The sequence below is a fragment of the Bidens hawaiensis genome, unplaced genomic scaffold (genome assembly GCF_021521415.1).
Source record: "Bidens hawaiensis isolate Kalapana, Puna unplaced genomic scaffold, B.hawaiensis_p1.1 tig00072142_1, whole genome shotgun sequence".
NCBI lineage: Eukaryota > Viridiplantae > Streptophyta > Magnoliopsida > Asterales > Asteraceae > Bidens > Bidens hawaiensis.
In genome coordinates, this window is record NW_027502623.1 from 15,422 (window position 1) to 16,651 (window position 1,230).

The window sequence follows — 1,230 nt, forward strand, 5'->3', positions numbered from 1 at the left end:
GTTTCACCAACAGATTCTGATTCTTCTTTTACTTCTATTTCTTCCGCATCTTCTAGGGATAGGAACATGGGTGACCAACCGCCTAGGAGAGTAGTAGCTGACTATGGTAGGCCGACAACGCATCCTCATTCAAGCATTACCTTACCGAAAGGTGCCGCCGCTGGCAACTGGTCCATTTTTGCCCACGTCATGCAACTCATAAAAACCGCACTCCAATTCGAAGGGCTAGAGAGAAGATCCTTCAAACCACATCGACATGTTCGTTCAAATCTGCGAAACTTTCAATATTGGCAACATGAACGATGAAACCATCTATCTCCGTCTTTTTCCCTTCTCACTCACTGGAAAAGCCTACAAAAGGCTGAAGTCACTACCTGCAGGATCCATCACCACTTAGGCGGGCCTTCAAGATAAATTCATGACCAAATTCTTTCCGCCATCTAAATCCGCTCGACTCCGTGAGGAGATTTGTTCCTTCCGCATGAGGGCCGACGAGTCTTTCCGGGAAGTTTGGGAAAGATTCAAGGACCTCCTTCTTAGTTGTCCTCATCATGGTTTAGATAAGTGGATGCTTATCGAGAAATTCTACAATGGAGCCACTCAGCACGTGAGAGAGATGTTGAACCAGACTGCTAACGGGAACCTCCTTAAGAACAAAGATCCAGATGAGTGTGTCGTCCTTTTTGATGATCTAGCAGCGAGCTACGAGGGGCACGGGGGCATAAATTCGTCCACGTCATCGAGAGGAGTACTTCAAATCGATTCGAACACTAGTATGCAGGCGCAGATTGATGCTTTGAACAAACTCGTTAGAGATCTTACCATTAAGAGCTTCGCGAAGTGTGAGGTTTGCCGAGGGGGTCACGACACCATTGACTGTCCTGTTAAGCCGGGTAGCAATCAAGAGGAAGTTGGCTTCATCAACAACCCCTTGAGATATCAAAACCCCGCCTTTGGTGGGAACACTGGCTGGAGAAATCAGAATAACTATCGAGGGGGACAAGCCAGTGGTTACCAAGCCCAATACCAAAACCAGCGTCAAGAGAATCTATTCGGGCAGGGGAGTTCAGGTCAGGAGAGTTCGGAACAAGCAGGGAGAGAGGAGAAGAAAGCCTCACTGGAGGAGATGATGGCTGAGCTGCTGAAGCGAGATGAGAGGAACCGAGTGACGAATGAGGCGAAATTTGCGGAACACGATGCTATGTTGAAGAACCAAGCCACGTCTCTAGC

At 48.1% G+C, this 1,230-nt stretch overlaps 1 non-coding gene across 1 annotated transcript; it reads right to left on the minus strand.

The window, feature by feature from the left end:
- Positions 1-451: 451 nt before the first annotated feature.
- LOC143605946 (small nucleolar RNA R71) lies at positions 452-558 on the minus strand. Its single transcript, XR_013148648.1, has one exon. It is a non-coding gene; the product is annotated as a small nucleolar RNA R71 (small nucleolar RNA).
- Positions 559-1,230: the final 672 nt, after the last annotated feature.